The sequence below is a fragment of the Rattus norvegicus genome, chromosome 4 (assembly GCF_036323735.1).
Source record: "Rattus norvegicus strain BN/NHsdMcwi chromosome 4, GRCr8, whole genome shotgun sequence".
Classification (NCBI taxonomy): Eukaryota; Metazoa; Chordata; class Mammalia; order Rodentia; family Muridae; genus Rattus; species Rattus norvegicus.
The window spans coordinates 40,370,504-40,391,843 of record NC_086022.1 but is presented as its reverse complement, the minus strand read 5'-3'; the positions used below and the strand labels follow the sequence as shown (position 1 = coordinate 40,391,843).

Sequence of the window (21,340 nt, the reverse complement as noted above, 5' to 3'; positions counted from 1 at the left end):
AAACTATTCTTGCTCTAAGTAAAGTCCTATTCCCTGCCCGTTCCTTTTGGCTATCAAGAGACTTGCAATTAAATCAAACAAAATGTAAATAATCAAAACTATGCTTTTGCTGGATGTTTACTTTGGATAAAATGGTTGAAATTACAATGATACATTGTACTACAGGTTTAGAAAATAAGATTAAGATTGTAATTTAAGTTCTGATACACCCTAAATGAAAGACCTCCCAGCAGGAATACTTCCTTAACAAAAATAGGTATTTGGGATGTCAAAAGATCTACTACAAAACAGTTTCCCCCAGCAAAGCATCCTCCTTACACCAATACATCTTTTCTGCAAAAAGAGTTCTGCGGCTGTGAAAGAAGAGTGTCATCCAGTACAGAGTGCTCTGTAGGTAAACATCTGATTGCGCAGGGCCACAGTACCACACACTTACTCGGCTTTACCAGTTTTCAGCACAGCAACAAGCATTTAAAAGTCATTTCCATTGTTTCTTTTGGTTAACAGATGTTGATTCCAAATTCTATAAAACACACCATCCCACACTCAGAAATAATCAAGAGTCTAGTTAAACTTCTCTGACTATTAAGAGGACGTTATCTCCTGTCCTTTTTACCAGCTTTCCTCTTCCCAGAGAGTAGGTGCTTGGGCTTCATATAAAACACATGTATATCTGCTTCCCCCTTCTTCCCCAAGCAATTCATCTTCTTCTGCATTTTCTTCATCATAGTCTTGGCTTTCTTCACCGTCTTAACATCCTGAAGACTAGAAACATCATGTGGCATTTTAGAGCAACTTGGACTGCAGGCTATGGAAGAGGAAGGAGCAGATTCTTCTCATTTTCTTTTCCTGGTGACACTCCGAGATCTGGCCTGGACTGCATAGTGGGCATTGTCTTTATCATCCATGTCCATGCCAAAACTATGCATCTCATTCTCTAAATCTGCCCATTGAACCTTCTTAGCAGTCCGGGGCATCCTAGGTCCCTGTGTGTTCTTTTCTTTGGACTGTAGAATTTTCAAAATCTTCTTTTCTCTAATTTGTTTCGCCAACTGTCGGATTTCCATCATTTCCTCATCTTCACTCTCAGAGTCACTGTCATACTCCCCTGCAGCTGTTCTGATCTCTTCTTCCTTTTCCAACTCTTCTAAATTCTTCATGATAGCAGGTTCGATATAATCAGCAACATTGTGGCCTTCCCAAATCTCTGGTATCTTATCATACTTCTCAGATAAATTCATTAAGTCCCAGTATTTCTGAAGATCCAAAATCTAATCATCTCCCATTTCCAGCTCAAGATCTTGTTCCCTCTTCCTCTTGGGCTCTGAGATCTCCGTTCTCTTCTGACGAGCTACCACTCCTTCTGGGATGAAAGGGGGTCTCTCCTTTTCATCTCTCTTGTTGGGCACAGCTAAGTGCAATCTGTTCAGAACCTCATTCACTTCATTTCCTTTCATTTTCTTTTCTACTAGATGAGCCAAAAGCCTACGACAAGCCTCTGTTTTAACGTGAATGACACCTTCCTCAGTCAAGGTGCTGGTCTCGATGACAGGAAATCCTTCAGCCTGCAAGTCTAGAAATATTTTCTGATCTCCTTCAGAAAGTTCAGCTATTCTCTTCACATCACATTTGTTTGCTACAACAATAAGAGGCTTGTTGATAAACAGAGGTCTGATATTCTGGAAGAGTTCTAATTGCTCCTTCAACCCATGTCCACACTGCTCAGACAAATCCATCACATACAGAACTGTAGCTCGGAGGTGGGCCCGGGCTGTGATGGCCTGCATTTCAATGGTGTTCCGATCCTCCAAAGGATGATCCAAAATCCCTGGGGTATCTACAGCCTGCCAGCGCAGATACTTATAATCCATGTGCCTGACAAACAGAGACTTGGTGGCAAATGCATAGGGCTGAACAGCCATATCTGCTCTTGTCACCTTATTGATGAAGCTGGATTTCCCAACATTCGGATACCCACACAAAAGCAGTCTCCTCATATTTGGATCAATGGATGGTAAGAGGGATAAATGTTGACGTACTTGTCCCAAGTACTCCAAACTCTGCCTCTGCCTCTTGATAATTGTACACATTCGTCCCAGGGCACTGCGTTTCAGCTGTTTGCATCGGTAAAGAGAATCACCATACTTCATAAATCGCATGTAATCTTTGGTAACATTTTCCACCAAGTTTTTGGCAGTATTTATTTGACCTAGAGTCAACTTGTAGTGATCCTTGTAATAGAGAATATTCATCAAGAGAGCATAAAATGGATGGCTATCATCCAATTTGGGGAAATCAGACAGAATCTGTAACAGTCTGTCATGGTAATTCTGTTGAGTAAATTTGACTTTTCTCATATAAAAATGTTGAATTCGATGAATTTGATAATGTTTATGAATAACCATTGGAGTCTTATGTTGTGTCTTGGATAATGCCAGGTCAATAAAGTCCTTGGCTGATGGCACCAACATAATCTTCTTGAAGTTGTAATGTGCCACACCGGCACAAGAAAACCTGGAGAAGCAGAGGCGAGCATTTCTTTAGGTACTTCCCAGCCATTCGATATTCCTCAGCTGAGAATTTTTGTTTAATACTGTATCTCATTTATAATAGGGTCATTTGGCTCTCTGGAATCTTCTTTGTATAGATAGAATATTTGTTCTCTATCAGATGTAGAATTGGTAAAGACTTTCCCCAATCTCTTGCCATTTTGTCTTAATAACAGTGTCGTTTGCCTTGCAGAAGTTTTGCAATTTTATGAGATCACCTTTTTTGGTTCTTGGTCTTAGATCATAAACCATTGGTGCTCTGTTCAGGAAATTTTCCCCAGTGCCCATGGGTTCAAGGCTCTTCCCATTTTTCTTCTATTATTTTGAGTGTGTCTGGTTTTATATGGAGGTCCTGGATCCACATGGACTTGAGCTTTGTACAGGGTGACAAGAATGGGTCGATTATCATTCTTCTACATGCTGACCTTCAGTTAAAACTGCACAATTTGTTGAAAATGCTGTCTTTTTTTCTTAGCACCTTTATCAAATATCAAGTACCATATCTGGGTTTTCAATTCTATTGCATTAATCTACCTGCCTGTCTCTATACCAATACTATACAGTTTTTAGTCAGTATTTCTCTGTAATACTGCTTGAGGTCAGGAATGGCAATTCCCCCAGAAGTTATATTATTATTGAGGATAGTTTTCACTATCCTGGGTTTTTTGTTATTCCAAATGAATAACAAACTTCTAACTTCTAACTCTATGAAGTATTGAGATGGAATTTTGGTGGGGACTGAATTGAATCTCTAGATTGCTTTTGGCAAAATTGACATTTTTACTACATTAATCCTGCCAGTCCATGAGCATGGGACATTTCTCCATCTTCTGAGATCTTCAATTTCTTTCTTCAGAGACTTGAAGTTCTTGTCACACAGATCTTTCAATTGCTTTGTTGTGGTCACACCGAGGTATTTTCTGTTATTTGTGACTATTTTGAAGTGTGTCATTTCCATAATTTCTTTCTCAGCCTATTTATCTGTTGAGTAGACGAAGGCTACTAATTTGTTTGAGTTAATTTTATACACTGACACTATGCTGAAGTTGTTTATCAGGTTTAGTAGTTCTCTGGTAGAACATTTGGGGTACTTAAGAATACTACCATATTCAGAGCCTGCCCCACATGTGGCCCATACATATACAGCCACCCAATTAGACAAGATGGATGAAGCAAAGAAGTGCAGACCGACAGGAGCCGGATGTAGATCGCTCCTGAGAGACACAGCCAGAATACAGCAAATACAGAGGCGAATGCCAGCAGCAAACCACTGAACTGAGAATAGGTCCCCTATTGAAGGAATCAGAGAAAGAACTGGAAGAGCTTGAAGGGGCTCGAGACCCCAAAAGTACAACAATGCCAAGCAACCAGAGCTTCCAGGGACTAAGCCACTACCTAAAGACTATACATGGACTGACCCTGGACTCTGACCCCATAGGTAGCAATGAATATCCTAGTAAGAGCACCAGTGGAAGGGGAAGCCCTGGGTCCTGCTAAGACTGAACCCCCAGTGAACTAGTCTATGGGGGGAGGGCGGCAATGGGGGGAGGGTTGGGAGGGGAACACCCATAAGGAAGGGGAGGGGGGAGGGGGATGTTTGCCCGGAAACCGGGAAAGGGAATAACACTCGAAATGTATATAAGAAATACTCAAGTTAATAAAAAAAAAAAAGAATACTACCATATCATATGAAAATCATGATATTTTGACTTCTTCCTTTCCAATTTGTATCCTTATGACCTCCTTTTGTTGTTGGATTGATCTTGCTAGGTCTTTAAGTACTATATTGAATATGGAGGGAGAGAGTGTACAGCCTTGTCTGGTCCCTGGTTTCAGTGGGATTGCTTTAAGTTTCTCTCCATTAAGTTTGGTGTTGGCCATTTGTTTGCTGTATATTGCTTTTACTATGTTTATGTAGTGGCCTTGAATTCCTGATTTTTCCTAAGACTTTTAACATGAAGGGGTGTTGAATTTTGTCAAATGCTGTCCAAGCATGTAATGAGATGATCATGTCGTTTTTATCTTTCAGTGGGTTTATATTGTAGATTTCGTTGATGGATTTCCATATATTGAACCCTTCCTGCATCTCTGGGATAAAGCCTACTTGATCATGATGGCTGATCTTTTTAACATATTCTTGGATTCCGTTTGTGAGAATTGTGTAGTGCTGCATCTGTTTCTATTTTCTGGAATAGTTTAAACAGTACTGGTGTGAAGTCTTTTTGAAGGTCTGATAAAATTCTGCACTAAACCCATCTAGTTCTGGGCTTTTCTGGTTGGGAGACTTTTTAAAAAATTGTTTATTAGACATATTTCTTTACTTACATTTCAAACATTATTCCTCTTCCAGGTTTCCTGTCTATAAGCCCCCATCCCTTCCCCTCCCCCTCCCCCATACAGGTATTCCCCCCATACATTCCCCTACTGTCCCCCTATATTCCCCTACACTGGGCGTCCAAACTTGGCAGGACCAAAGACTTCCCCTTCCCCTGGTGCCACAACAAGGGTATTCTCTGCTACATATGCAGTTGGAGCCCTGAGTTAGTCTTTTGGTTTAGTCCCTGGAAACTCTGGTTTGTTGGCATTCTTGTTTTTATGGGGTTGCAAGCTCCTTCAACACTTTCAATACTTCTTCTAATTCTCCCCAAGGGGGTCCTATTCTCAGGTCGGGGGTTTGCTGCTAACATTGACCTCTATATTGGACATGTTCTGTTTGTGTTTCTCAGGAGATATCTATATCCAGTCCCTTTCAACATGCATTTTCTAGCTTCATCAATCTTATCTAGATTTGGTTGCTGTATATATATATATGGGTCACATGTGGGTCAGGCTCTGAATGACCATTGCTTGAGTCACTGCTCTAAACGTTGCTTCCATATCCCCTCCTATGGATATATATTTTCCCCTTTTAAGAAGGAGTGGGCGCATCTGCATTTTGGTCATCCTTCTTGAGCTTCCTGTGGTCTGTGGATTGCATCTTGTGTAATTCGAGCTTTTTGGCTAATATCCACTTATCAATGAGTGCATACCAAGTGTGTTTTTCTGTGATTGAGTGACCTCATTCAGGATGATATTTTCTAGTTCATTCCATTTGCCTATGAATTTCATGAAGACATTGTTTTTGATAGTTGAGTAGTACTCCACTGTGTAAATGTACCACATTTTTTTAAAATCCATTCCTCTGTTGAAGGGCATCTGGGTTCTTTCCAGCTTCTGGCTATTATAAATAAGGTTGCTATGAACATAGTGGAGCATGTGTCTTTGTTGTATGTTGGAGAATCTTTTGGGAATATGTCCAAGAGAGGTATAGCTTGGTCCTCAGTTAGTGGAATGTCCAATTTTCTGAGGAACCTCCAGACTGATTTCCAGAGTGGTTATACCAGTTTGCAATCCCATCAACAATGGAGAAGTGTTCCTCTTTCTCCACATCCTGGCCAGCATCTGCGGTCATCTGAGGTTTTATCTTAGCCATTCTGACTGGTGTGTAGTGGAATCTCAGGGTTGTTTTGATTTGCATTTCCCTGATGACTAAGTATGTGGAACATTTCTTTAGGGTATTTTTTTTTTTTTTGGCCATTCATTAATCCTCAGCTGCGAATGTTTTATTTATCTCTGTGCCCCATTTTTAATAGGGTTATTTGACTCTCTGGAGGCCAACTTCTTGAGTTCATTATATATTTTGGATATTAGCCCTCCATGAAATGTAGGATTGGTAAAGAACGTTTCCCAATCTGTTGGTTGTCGTTTTTTCGTAATGAAAGTGTCCTTTGCCTTACAGAAGCTTTGTAGTCTTATGAGGTCCCATTTGTCAATTCTTGACCTTAGAGCATGAGCCATTGGTGTTTTGTTTAGGAACATTTCCCCAGTACCCACATGTTTGAGACTCTTCCCCACTTTTTCTTCTATTAGTTTGAGTGTATCTGGTTTGATGTGGAGGTCCCTGATCCACTTGTACTTAAGCTTTGTTCATGGTGAGAAGAATGGATCAATTTGCATTCTTTTACATGCTGACTTCCAGTTGAACCAGCACCATTTGTTGAAAATGCTATCTTTCTTCCATTGTATGGTTTTAGCTCCTTCATGAACAATCAAGTGACTGTAGGAGTGTGGGGTTCATTTCTGGGCCCTTAATTCTTTACTTACATTTCATCTAGCTGCCTGTCTCTGTACCAATACCATACACAGTTTCTATAAATATTGTTCTGTAATACTGATTGAAGTCAGGGATGGTGATTCCCCCAGAAGTTCTTTTATTGTTGAGTATAGTTTTCACTACCCTGGGTTTTTTATTGTTCCAAATGAATTTGCAAATTGCTCTTTTTAATCTCTATAAAGAATTGAGTAGGAATTTTGATGCGGATTGCTTTGAATCTCTAGATTGCTTTTGGCAAAATAGCCATCTTTACTATATTAATCCTGTCAATCCATGAGCATGGAAGATGTTTCCATCTTCTGAGATCTTCATCAATTTCTTTCTTCAGAGACTTGAAGTTCTTGTCATACAGATCTTTCACTTGCTTGGTAAAAGTGAAACCAAGATATTTTATATTATTTGGGACTATTGAGAAGGGTGTCATTTCCTTAACTTCTTTCTCTGCCTGTTTATCCTTTGAATAGTGGAAGGCTACTGATTTGTTTGTGTTAATTTTATACCCCGACACTTTGCTGAAATTGTTTATCAGGTTAAGCAGTTCTCTGGTGGAACTTTTGGGGTCACTGAAGTACACTATCATATCATCTGCAAATAGTGATATTTTGATTTCTTCCCTTCTAATTTGTATCCCTTTGACCTGTTTTTGCTGTCTGACTGCTTTGACTAGGACTAGTACTATGTTGAATAAGTAAGAAGAGAGTGGGCAGCCTTGTCTAGTCCCTGATTTTAGTGAGATTGCTTCAAGTTTCTGTCCATTTAGTTTGATGTTAGCTACTGGTTTGCTGTATATTGCTTTTACTATGTTTTGATATGGGCCTTTAATCACTGATCTTTCCAGGACTTTTATCATGAAGGGGTGTTGAATTTTGTCAAATGCTTTCTCAGCATCTAATGAAATGATCATGTGGTTTTTATCCTTGAGTTTTTTATATAGTGGATTACATTGATGGATTTCTGCATAATAAACCATCCCTGCATACCTGGGATGAAGTCTCCTTGATCATGATGGATGATCATTTTGATGTGTTCTTGGATTTTGTTTGCAAGAATTTTATTGAATATTTTTGCATCAATATTCATGAGGGAAATTGGTCTGAAGTTCTCTTTCGTTGTTGGGTCTTTGTGTGGTTTAGGTATAAGAGTAATTGTGGCTTCATAGAAGGAATTTGATAGTGCTCTTTCTGTTTCTATCTTCTTGAATTGTTTGGAAAGTATTGGTATGAAGTCTTCTATGAAGGTCTGACAGAATTCTGCACCATCTGGGCCTGGGCTCTTTTTGGTTGGGAGACTTTTAATAACTGCTTCTATTTCTTTAGGAGTTATGGGGTTGTTTAGGTGGTTTATTTGTTCCTGATTAGACCCACATATACATAGAAGTTGAACAATGTCCTACTCAATGACAACTTGGTCAAGAAAGAAATAAAGAAAGAAATTAAAGACTTCTTAGAATTTAATGAAAATGAAGATACAATATTTCCAAACTTATGGGACACAATGAAAGTGGTACAAGAGAAAAGCTCATAGCTCTGAGTGCCTGCAAAAGAAACAGGAGAGAGCATATATCAGCAGCTTGACAGCACATGTAAAATTCTACAACAAAAAGAATAAATAAGCCCAAGAGGAGTAGAAGGCCAGAAATAATTAAACTCAGGAATGAAATCAACCAAGTAGAAATGAAAAGGACTATACAAATTACCAACAAAACCAGGAGCTGGTTCTTTGAGAAAATCAACAAGATATATAAACTCTTAGCCAGACTAACCAGAGGTCACAGAGAGTGTATCCAAATTAACAAAATCAGAAATGAAAAGGAAGACACAACAACAGAATCTGAAGTAATTTCAAAAAAAATCATCAGATCCTACTACAAAAGCCTATATTCAACAAAACTTGACAATCTGGATGAAATGGTTGGGAGACTGAACAATTGCTTCTAATTCTTTAGGAGTTATGAGACTGTTTAGATGGTTTATCTGATCCTGATTTAACTTTGGTCCCTTGTATTTGTCTGTTGCTGTAAAATTATAAGGAAAAAAGCACTGCCTTTTATCCCACACTAGATCAGGCACCTAGGCACTTCCTGACATCTGTTGGATGTCTTCATCTCAGTCAGCAAAGTATCTTACCCATATCACACTGCCAATGGTTACTCTCTGATCCTGACAACAATCTCTCTACCCATGTAGTTCCCAATGTAGGTTTCCACCCTGCCAGACATACACATGTCTCCAGTCACCACATACTTTCTTGAATTGCATTAAATCACCACATGAAAGAACACACAAACAATAACCTCTGATCCTATTGATAAGATATAATTGCCCACCTAGACATGCAAAGCCCTGTACACATCCATTCCTTAAGAATATTCATAACAACCTGTAAATGTGCAAAGAGGAATCTTAACATCTGCCTCCATGTTCTCATTGCTGCTCCTCTCCTTCCTTGCTCCAGGCTCCTTCTCCTCTCTAAAACTTTTCCCCAGCCCATCCTTCATTCTCATCCAATGACACACCTCATTCTGTCTTGTACCTGCTTACACCTGCATAATGACATCATCCTACATCTATTTAGAAAACTGTCCACATCATCCAGATTTTCCAGTTTTCTTGAATATAGGCTTTTGGAGTAGGATCTGTTGATGTTTTTAATTTCTTTAGATTCTATCGTTATGTTTTCCTTTTCATTTCTGATTTTGTTAATTTGGATATACTCTCTGTGTCCTCTGTTTAGTCTGGATACAAGTTTATCTGTCTTGTGGATTTTCGCAAAGAACAAGCTCCTGGTTTTGTTGATTCTTTGTATAGTCCTTTTTTTTACCATATAGAAATGGGGCTCATTTCATCTTATCCAATTTTGTGAAATTTATTTACTCACAGCAATTTTCTTTATAAATAACATTTCTTAATATTTCATGTATATAACCGCTTTGCTCATAATTAAAGATGGTGTAATATTTTTGACACTGGCTAATTTTATTTTGCACTCTTTCTTTTTTCTTTGTCTTTAACTCCATCCAGATTAGAATGCTAAATAGACAGAGTTACATAGAAAACTTTGATTCCTTTCTAGTTTCATGGAAGAATGTTTTCCCATGATTACAGACTAGTTGTAGCTTTCAAAAGAGTACCTGATTATCTGTATGAAAAGGTGTTCTTCTATTGTATGCTTGCAGAAATGATCATAAGTGGCAGTTGAATTATTGTGTTTATGACTATATGATAATATTATGAATTCTCTAATATGGTAAATATAATATTAGTTTACAAATTTTACTGTTATTTCCTTTGAAATACACTCTGCATATTCCCAATCTGCAATATGAAGATATTTATCATCTTTAGAAACAAACATTAATATTGTGGCATTATAATATTAAGAATATTCACAATTCTATAATATGAAGATATTTATCATCCTTGGAAATTAGATTCCATATTATAACATTATAATATTATGAGTATTCAAAATGTTTTCTTTAGTGGTGTTCTACTCGTTACTACTTTAACTTCCTACTGTAACAGACCTTGGAAGCTGTGACATTCACTGCAAGCATGCAGGTTATGATAGCTTGTGTTATTATTATGGAACTCCATATATATTTTATTTTGCTTATGATCACTTTGGTTCATGGATTTTTCATGGTTATAGTTTTCAGATATTTTTATTACAGTGGAGATTTTGAGCAAATCTCATTTTTGTTGATTTCTAAGTTATTTAAGAATAAAGATATTATTATTATTTCACTTCTTTGAAATGAATTGAAATTTCTAAAGAGCTTTGCATCTAGATGGCTAGTTAGAGTTCTTAAACATCATGGATCGTTTCAATATTGTGACTCTGTCTTTAGTTGACACAATTGTTCTCCTCTAAGGTCTTGCTTTGTTTATGCAATGCCTAATATCTAACAAAAGACTTGTAGAGATGCCTAGATTAACTTTAAAGTTTGCTTTGCTGAATAATTTTACTATCTTTGACTCCAGACCCACAAAGCACTCAGCTGCCAATGCAATTGCATCACCTAATCTCTGCCTCTAAATCTTCCTAGAATTATTATGTTCTGCTTAGGTTTTTCAGAGTCATGATCTGATGTATTTGTCAGCATAGTAGTGTAGCACCATTAGGCTCACTTGTGATATTTCTACTTTTATAAATATCTCCATCCTGTGGTGTGTGTTGTCAGTAGAATAGAAATAGTTACCTTATATAATAGTGAAGTTTAATATTTAGAATGTCCACAATGGAAGCTGCTCTGCTCTGTCTGACTACAACATCAAACCAAATCAAAGTACTTTTTTTAAAAAATATAACATAAGCTTACGATTGCAATATAATATTTGGTTGACTTCTGAATTCTTCACTGAAATTTTTCCTATCATTGACACTGAGTTTACACATTTGTACAACTCTAAGACTACAGGTATAAATATATCTTGTTGAATATGGGGAATATGCTTTAGAGGAGGGATGGTTATTCACCAATGAAGCAACACAATGACAAAGAAAGTGCTGATTCTAGCACTTTTTACATTGTCCCTTGGTACCTGTCATATCTTGCCAAACTGTGATATAATATTAGATAATTCATCTAAACATTGTAACTTATTACTGTTATACTGCTAATTCTACCTTTATGCCATGTTTTTCACTGTGGCTTTTAAAACACTAAGGACTTACACCTTTTCCTTATTTTCTAATAGACTACATTTTTTCTTAATTTATTGCAAAACTTAACACTAATTATATATACTTTTTCTTATTTTCTAATAGACTATGTGTTTCTTTCTTAATTTAGTGCAAAACTTTATGCCAGCTCATCTGGCTAGTTTTTATTTTCAATTGTGCATTACTTAAATCACCTCAGAAGAAGGAACCTGAATTAGAGAACTGTCCTCATCAGATCGGCCCATATGTATTGTATATCTTTAGGGCTTTGTTTGGTTTTTAACTGGTGTAGGAGGGCCCAGGCCACAGTGACGTGATATATGATTCTATATAGCAGCTGGGTGAACTTGCAGAGAGCAAGCCAGCAAACAGCATTCTTCCATGTGCTTTGCCTCCAGATTCCGATCTTGTGATCCTTATTAATGGATTAGACCTGGAAGTATAAGTGAGTTAGTCTTTTTGTCTCACAGTTACAATTAGTCAGTGTCTTATCACAATAAAAGACTAAACTAGAATATACATGACAAGTAGAGGTAATATAGGACAGGAGAACCAGCTCAAGTGAGAGATGTACTTTGCAGATAGCAAAGCTGAAAGGTAGAACATTTAAGCCCCCTTGAAACTAAGGCAACAGATTGCAAACATAGAGTTACAGGGTTTTGGGGATCTTACTCCTCTGTTTCAGTCTTATTCGATTCAGTCTTTTCTCTCTATTTTCCCACTCTTCACTCTATAGTGGGAATATATCTTATATGACACGGTTGGAGGAATTTACTTTTCTTTCCAATGTCACATTTAAGAGATTACATCAAGTAATCATTGAGTTTTTGAACAGTGATGACTCTGTTAAAAGCTGTGGGGACTTTTGAAATTTGACTTAAATAATTTTGTGTCATGAAATTATCATGACCCTATAGGGGCAGGGCCAGATGTCGTGGAATGAAGAAGGACTGCCCACCATACGATCATGTATTTAAATACTTGGTCCCTAGTTCATGGTGCTGTTTGAAAAGATTGTGGAAGTCTCGGGAGGTCGAGCTTTGCTGGCAGAAACATGTCATAGGATTTGAATTTTGGAGTTACTCACTCTGCTTCCTGAGTAAATAAAAGTAATTAACCAGATACCTGTTCCTGCTATCAAACCTTTTTCTCCTTTTGATGTATCTTGCCAACCATGATAGACTTTATTCTTCTGACAGCATAAGCCCAAACAAACTTTCTTTCCAGAACTGCTTTAGTCATGATGCTCGGTTACAGCAACAGAATTGATGACAGCCAGCAACCATCCCAACAATGACTTTAGTGCTATTAGTTGTTCTTCTCTTACAATCATCATGGGTTAGTATTTTTTCTACTTAAACACAAAATTTATAACAGAACAAATGGAAATAATTTTCCAGGGTCCTAAATTATTAAAAGTAGTCAATATGATAACCTTACTTGCAGTATAAATTACACTCAGCATACAGAGAAAGTATGTAGACAGTATTCCATAAGTGACAATATCTGTGCATTTGCAACCATGTGCATATGCATATTAGTGCATATGTATGTATATATATCATACTTTTGTATGTATGTAATATAGTTGTTTGAAAAACATTTACAATAATTAGCATTAGAATAATGCCTTTTCATTTAAAAAGGGTCAATAAATTTTTAGTTAATTGTGTGTTTTTAACTTTATTTTATGAACTCCATGTACTAATTGAGTGGTTCTCAACCTGTGGGTCACAATCCCCCTACAGTCAAATGAGCTTTTCACAAGGGTTACCTGAGACCATCAGAAAAGATAGATACTTACATTACTATTTGTAGCAGTAGTGAAATTACAATTATGAAGCATTAATGAAAATAATCTTAAGGTTTGGTGGTCACAACACCATGTTGTAAGGAAGGAAGAATTACAGCATTAAGAAGGTAGAGAAACACTGAGCTGAAAATGATCTCTGTCATGAGTTTTCCCGGGAAAGCACAGAGTGTTTGGGAAAATTGTATAATTCAAAGAACAAGTCATCAGGATTTATCTAAAGTCTAAAAGGGTTTTAGCCATGACTTGGACATTGGCTTTGAAATATATGAGAAATTAAATTGAGGAGATTTTCACTAATATTTTTGATAAATATGAAAAGCTGATTCTTCTCATATTTCTGATAGAAAACCAGAGTTAGAATGCCAATAGGGGGACTTTGGCCTTCAGACTCTCTGGCTATTTGGCTTGGTTGGTTACAGCATGGTGCTAATGAGGGCGAGTTCAAGGATTGGAGCCCCTGTGTGGCTTAATTAACTTCATACTGAGGAAAATCTCCGTTCTGGATCCTGAGATACTGTCTAATTCTTGCCAGCTGTATTGCCAATGCATGTAACTTATACAGAGCAATAGAGCATTTCATTATCAGCAAATATCTATCAAAGGGATGAATAACTACCAATAGTGACTCCATAATATTGTTTGATTTGAAAACATTTATTTCACTGAAACTATATCTCTAACAATATGTAACGTCACAAAAGTGCGTAATACCTTAGGAAGAATCCGATTATTAAAACGTGACTCAGGTTTCCACTAGGAAATATAAAGGAAATACAATGTATGTTATCTATAGTATCACTCCATGTGTTGATATTGCCGACATCTTTGATATTTTTGTAAGTTTCATGCATTGATAACTATTACAGAGATTCGAACTTTTCTTCAGATCTTTACTAATTTATCTAAAACTGACAAATTAAATTAGACTCATTTGGAAATACTTTGGTGAATTCATAGAGCTATGTCCGCTGCAGTTAAAGACTGTATAGTCAAGGTGGTATACTGAATTGAAGAAATGCAATCACTAGGAACAAGAAAGAAGTGATAAGTCGGGTGGAGCATATAATTTTTGTGGCTGTGATGAAATGGCTGACATAATTGATAATCAGCTTAAATTAAAAAGTTTATTATAGCTTTAGAAATTTCAGTTCATAGTGGCTTTGTTACTTTGTACCCTGAATCAATGAAATGGATCATTGGAAGGGGAAAGTATGGGAAAAAAAAGCTCATTAACTTCCAAGTCCCACAACCTCCTGCCACCGGGAAGATTACTTAAAGATATATTATTTCCAAATGTCACCAAATTAGATTAAATATGGAGATTTAGATGTTCAATATTTAAACTATAGTATATAAAGTAATACCAATGCCTGCACATCACACAAGATCATAATTATTTTATTTCATTTTTCTAAAGATAATTGAAAACTGTGAGAAGATGTTAGTCACTGTTCTAGTGCTGGGAGGGGACACCATGACTAAGATGACTCTTGTAAAAGAAAACATTAAATTTTGGATGTAACTCTCAGATACTGTCATCATGCCTGGGAGCAAGGGGCACCCAAATAATCCTGGTTCTGGAGAAGTGTCTGAGAGCTACATCCTGATCTGACGGTAGCAGGTTGATCAAGAGGATGAGGGTGGCGACAGTTGGTCTGGCATGGGCTTTTAAAACCTCAAAGGTCACTCTAAGTGATATTTCCAACAACCTTTTAATCCTTCGCTAATGATGACTGCTCATCAAGTGGGCCCTAAATATGAAAATATATGAATCTATAACATCATTTGAACAACAACCAGGTTATTTTTAAAATTTTTAAGTTTATTTTTACACTCCAGATTTTATTCCCCTTCCAGTACACCATCCCCAAATGTTCCACATCCTATACACACTCACAATACCCCCCCCCCCATCTCCACAAGGATGTTTCCACTCCACCCACCCTACCAGACCTCTAAACTTCCAGGGCATCCAGTCACTTGAAGGTTAGGTGCATCTTTCTTATTGAACCCAGACCCGGGAGTCCTCGGCTGAATATGTGTTGGAAGACTCATCTCAGCTGGTGTGTGCTGCCTGGTTGGTGATCCACTGTCTAAGATATCTCGCTGGTCCAGGTTAATTGAGGCTGCTGGTCTTTCAACAGGCTTGACTTCCTTCTCATCTTCCTCCAGCTTTCCCCTAATTCAACCAGAGGGATCAGCAGCTTCTGTTCATTGGTTGAGTGCATAAATCTGCATCTAACTTGATCAGCTGTTTTTGGTTCTTTTGGAGAACAGTCATGATAGGTCCCTTTTTGTGAATGCCCCCACATCCTCAGTAATGGTATCAGGTCTTGGGGCCTCCCTTTGAGCTGGATACTACTTTGAGCCTGTCACTCGACCTTCTTTTCCTCAAGTTCTTCTCTATTTCCATCCAAGCATTTCTTTCAGACAGGAAGAATTATGGGTCAGAGCATGGCTGTGGGAGAGCAAATCCACCCCTCACTTGAGGCCCTGTCTTTCTGCTGGAAGTGGGTTTAATAAGTTCCTTCATCTCACTGTAGGGCATTTCATCTAGCCCCCACTTTGAGTCCTGAGGATCTCTTACTTCCCAGATCTCTGGCACATTATAGAGCATTCTCCAAACTCCCCATCTCCTGTCCCCTGAGGTGGCCTGTTTCCATTCTTTCTGCTGGCCCTCAGGGCTTCATTCCCTTTCCCCCACCCAAGACCAGATAATGTTTCCCTCTCACCCCACCCCCATCCCCTTTCCATCCTCTGTCTATCCACCTCTGTGTGGGCTTTCAACTCTCTCCCAAGTTGGATTGAGGCATCCTCATTTGGGCCCTTCAGTTTGTTGACCTCTTTGAGTTCTGTGGACTCTATCTATCTATCTATCTATCTATCTATCTATCTATCTATCTATCTATCTCCACTATATATATGCATATATATATGCTTATATCCACTTATTAGTGAGAACATACTATACATGTCCTTTTGGATCTGAGTTACCTTACACAGGATGATATTTTCTAGTTTCATCCATTTGTCTGCAGAACTCAGGATGTCCTTGTTCTTAATAGCTGAGTAGTATATCATTGTGTAAATGAACCACATTTTTGTAGACATTCTTCTGTTGTGGGACATCTGGGCTGTTTCCAGTTTCTGGCTATCACAAGTAAGGCCATTGTCAACATAATGGGACATGTGCCCCTGTGGCATGGTGGGGCATCTTTTGGGTATATTTTCAAGTGATATTGCTGGGTCTTTAGGTAGATCTATTCCCAATTTTCTGTGTAACCTCCAAATTGATTTCCAGGGTAGTTACACCAGTTTGCAATTCCAACAGCAATGGATGAGTGTTCCTCTTTCTCCACATCCTCACCAACATGTGTTGTCACCTAAGGTTTTGATCTTAGTCATTCTTACTGGTATAAGTTGGAATCTCAGGGTTGTTCTTATTTGCATTTCTCTGATCACTAAGGACTTTGAATATTTCTTTCAGTGCTTCTCAGCCATTCGAGATTCCTCTGTTGTGAATTCTCAGTTTAAGTCTATAGCCCATTTTTTTATTGGGTTGTTTGGTTTTCTAGTGGTTAGTATCTTGAGTTCATTATATATTTTGGATATTAGCCCTCTATCAGACATGAGGTTAGTGGTTTTTTTTTTTTCCCAATCTGTATGTTGCTGATTTGTCCTACTGACTATGTACTTTGCTTTACAGAAGCTTTCCAGTTTCATGAGGTCCCATTTATCAATTCTTGATCTTAGAGATGAGCCATTGGAGTTCTGTTTAGGAAATTTTCCCCTTTGCCAATAAGCTCAAAGCTCTTTCCCACTTTCTCTTCTATTAGATTCAGTGTATCTGGTTTTATGTTGAGGTCCTTGATCCATTTGTACTTGAGCTTTGTGCATAGTGTTATTAGTGTTTTAAAAATTACTCTTATTGACTTATAGAGAGCAAAGAAGTAAGAACAAAATCCAGAAGTACAAGAATCCATTTAGAATTGATTGAGATATATTTTATTTCATATTTATATTGTATATAATGAACATATATTTCTGGTGAATTGGTGAATTTAGTGAATCCAGGATGATTCTTAGCATTTAATATCCAATTGCACTGTGACAGTGTAATGGATATTGCACTTATAAGTGCAGAGTAGCTGATATTCCCTACATAATAAATGTATGTAAGACTTAATCTATAAACATTCACTCATAGATAAGAAAAGGCTCTTCATCTTAGCTCTTCACAGGAAACTAGTGTTTGTGTTAGGGTGCTCATGAAATAGCCAACAATTAATTACTCATGTTCTCATGAACAACTCCACACACATGTGATTTATAGCATCCCTGTTTACATCTGGTAGGTCACAAGCAAAAATATGAATAAGAACAAAACCATAGGCAGCAATAACAACAAAATTTAGAAAGTAAGATGAGGGCTTTGTGTGAGGAGGGAGATTTGGAAGATTGGGGAAGAATACAGAGGGTAGGGGAATCAGTATGACCACTCAGGATTTATGATATACGTGTTCAAAGTTGTCAGAGAATAAAAAATAATAAAAGGAGAAGACATATGATGTATGATAGTCACACCTTTAATCTCAGCATCCAGGAGCTGCAGGCAGGCTTGAAGTCTGTGAGTTCAAGATTAGTTTTTTCTTTGTGGAAAATTCCAGGTCACCCAGAACTACTCAATAAAAACCTATCTCGTAAACATAAAAAGAAATCAAAACTAACCAACCAACCAAACAAACAAAAACCACACAAACTCATAAAACAATAAAACAAAAAAATGAGAATAAAACTAGAAAGAATATGCAGAATATTTAAGTGGAATATTTGGAAAAAAAAAGACTAGAAAATTGGAAGTATGATTTTGCCAAAATTTTCAAAATGGAATTTTCATTTTAGCTTGAAAGTTTCATATTTATGATTACTGAACATATTAAGATGATTGATTTCTGGGTAAAATTATCTTAGTTCCTCTTAATATGTGTTGCAATTTAAATGGCTTCTATAACAATGTACAATATTAAGTGGCCTTATATTAAGTTTACCATTTTTCCCCAAAGGAACAGATTTTCTCTGTCATTTGTGGCTCCTTGCTCCAAATCTCCATATATGAGTTTATGACTTGGAATAAATGCAGAAACTGGTTTTTGAGAAAGAGGAGAGATATCTGGGTACAACTGACTTGAAAGGGGAAAGGGGGAAGAATGGTTTAGGAAGAAGGAAAAGATTAATAAAGAAGGACGGTAAAATAACAGTATAGATGTCTGAAGAATTTATAAGTGATTGTAAATTTATACACTTAAAATTACAGATAATACATACACATAGTATAGGCATATATTATATATAATGGTTTAAATAAAAGTTTCCCCGCTGTGCTGGCAATGCTCCTGCAAAGGTCCACAGAACCTCTAACACAAACATCAATGGAGGAATGAGAATCACCCTTTTGAGATGTTGGTACAGGTTGTTCAAGAGACTGCAAAAACAAGTCTCCTAAAAGTGGAAATCAAGTCCCTATTGTTGAAGACACCATGTCCTTTGACTATAGGACCTAGAAGATCTGAGCTAGTTCTGACCTGAAAGCCTTTTCCTTGAGAACTAAGTTTCATGGCAACATAGGGCAAAACACAAGTTTTACCAAGGAAAAACAACTAACAATATTACTCTACTTGATGCCTGTGAACTAAAATTAACATTGTTATTGTACCAGTAGTGGCACTTATACCTTGGTAGTAGTCAATGTTTTTCTAATTGGTACTGGAAATCTAGCCAAGGTCTAATGATGTCATGGATCCTGGAAGAAAACCTACAGCTGCCACTTTACTCAAACTGCATAACCACTAACTGTAGTCTATATATTTTCCTTATACTCAGAAATAAATACAAGCCTCACCACCATCAAAGAAACATATTTTCAACAGACTTTCACCATTACAGAAAACTAAGACCAGTGCAAGCTACAGAGAAATAGTAATCATATGCTACACGGCATCAATGGTATATCCCAATCGACAGTACAACTCCTACACTTAAGGTTTAGGGATCATAGTGTTAAAAGATGTCAGAATGATTGTACCAGCCATAGAAATAGGAAGTTTGCTGTGATATTTGGTCTTTAAGGAATGTCAGATAAGTTATATCCATGAGCTTTCATCAACCTAGCTACCTAAACAAGACTTGAAGAAGGATGGCACCAAAAATTTTTTTTAACAAAAACCATTTAACATTTAAGAGGGAAAGTAGGAGAAATAGTCTTCCATGGAGAAAAAACTTCCACTTCATTTTCCAATACCAAGTGTTCAGCCCTGTAATTGTATACATATAAGTAAAAGTAACATTACTTGGACTAAGAATGTTATGGTTATATATTTAGGAATATATAATATATGATGTGATGAATGTATAGAAGCGACAAAAGAAACGAGGACATAATTTGAAAGAAAGCAATGGGATAGTGTGCATGGAAAGATTTGGAGGGAAGAAAGGGAAAGTAGAAAATGGTAAAATTATATTTCAATTTAAAATAAAATAAAAATATTAAAATAAACGAATAAAAGGACCAGAATCCATTTTGCTAACCAAAGTTTCTTTTTTCAATGTAGATGTTCTGCATCCTAATGATATAAGTTTCAAAGGTAAATAACTTTTGATAATAGCCAGGCTAGGAACAGGAAAATGAAAAACTGCCAGATAACTGCAGCAAGATATAAAAGTGAATTATTCAAATGAGGAAGCATATTTTATTGAGTAGTTGAATTTCTTAAATCACCCTCATGGGCTTAATTTTATATGAACAAGTTATGAACTTAGGATCACATTCATGCACACAGTATTTTAACTTAGAATACATTGCAAGTATCATTCATAAAGTAAAAGTTCTATATTTTCCTGTACTGTTTAATGCTCAGTGTTTACTTCATATCTGTTTATGGGAAGAGAGTATTGGTACCAATAGTTATTGGTACTTTTTTATTGGTTATGACATAAATTAGATATCCTGATTTATAAAATAAAATTATTTGCAGTAAGTTTTCATTCCCCATTTTAAATAAAAAGCAATTTAACAATAGTTTAAAAGACAGCTGTGTAATTTTGCTTAAATTTCAGGTGCCAGCGATCGATTGTTTTCATGCTAAGAGACTTTTGTAATTATAAAGCTTTTTGTGAGGCAACCTTCAAGACACTGTTAATTGTGCGCAGTCTCAATCACATCTTCCAGTTTAAGCAGTGACTTTTACTGAACTTATAGATGAAAAGAAGAGGCAATAGCCAACACTTTATTGGTAACAACTTCAAGTTTGTTTAATTCTGCACTTAAATTTTGTTTCTGTTGTCCTTGTTGAACTATAATTAGATAAAATGTTTTATACTAAAGATATGACATCGTCAGTTTTATATGCACAGAACATGTTGAAATGACTTTCACAAGTAAGCTTAATACATTCATTTTCATGTTCTAGATACTGTTGTACTTGCGAAGAGAAAGTATGATCAAGTCAACTTAAAAGAAAGCACTTAATTTGGGGTAGCTTAGAGTTCCAGGGAGTTAGTCCATTTTATCATGATAGGAACTATGGTGCAAGGGAGGTAGGCATGGTAATGGAGCAGTAGATAAAAGGTCACAATGATCTGCAAATTGTGGGCCAAGAAAGACTGGACCTGGCATGAGTATTTGAAACCTCAAAGCCCAGCTCCAGTGGCATAACAACTCAAACAAGTCCACACCTACTCCAACCAGGCCACACCTTCCAACTAGGCCAATCCTTCCCAAATGCTTTCACCAACTTGGGTGCAAGTTTTCTAATATGTGAGCTTTGGGGGACATTCTCATTCAAACTAACACATTGCTCAGAGATTTTTCTTGCATTATAATTATAATTATAATTATAGTTATAATTATAATTATTATTACTATTATTATTGTATTATAGTAGAGAAGAGGTTTTCCTGTGATTTTAGGTCAAGAATTTGTCCTTTCCAATTATCAAACTCAATTTGTTAACTGAGCCATCTTACTGGACTGAGATGGTTAGCTCATTTGTGAATCTTAGATTCACAATCCCATATATAAATAAATGGAGTAATTTATATACCATCATAAAGTAAAAATGAAATAGAGTAGATGGGACATATTGTGCATGGTTGTATATGATC

General features: G+C 36.8%; 1 pseudogene; it reads right to left on the bottom strand.

Annotated features, from left to right (window-relative positions):
• Positions 1-596: 596 nt before the first annotated feature.
• The window catches only part of Gtpbp4-ps3 (GTP binding protein 4, pseudogene 3), a 33,988-nt pseudogene continuing 13,244 nt past the window's right edge, over positions 597-21,340 (bottom strand).